The sequence below is a fragment of the Theropithecus gelada genome, chromosome 13 (genome assembly GCF_003255815.1).
Source record: "Theropithecus gelada isolate Dixy chromosome 13, Tgel_1.0, whole genome shotgun sequence".
Taxonomy (NCBI): Eukaryota; Metazoa; Chordata; class Mammalia; order Primates; family Cercopithecidae; genus Theropithecus; species Theropithecus gelada.
In genome coordinates, this window is record NC_037681.1 from 32,470,327 (window position 1) to 32,470,762 (window position 436).

The window sequence follows — 436 nt, forward strand, 5'->3', positions numbered from 1 at the left end:
CGGATCCTGAATATTAGGAAACACAGATCCCTGATGTGTTTTTGACTAAAAAAAGTCATTTTATGGTTTTTCTTATTAAAAATAGTAAGCACAAAGTATTTCACAGGCACACGTAGGAGGGGCTATATATATAAATGCATGCTATGATGACAAAGGAGTTTGGATTCAAAGGACCAGATTTCAATGATGTTACTGTTTGTGCAGACTTGGGGCTCCGTTTGCTTATCTAGTAAAAGGGGATAATGATAAGGTAAGGTCATTGATTTGTCTGGTCATTGTGACCATTACATGAGACAGAGAAGGTGAGAGTGTTTTACACACTGTGCCACCCAAATGCTAACTGTCATACTTGAAGACCTATTTTTCCTTCTAAGAAATAATACATGTATTTTTGTTTGTTTTTTTTTTTTTTTTTTTTTTTTTTTTTTTTTTTTTT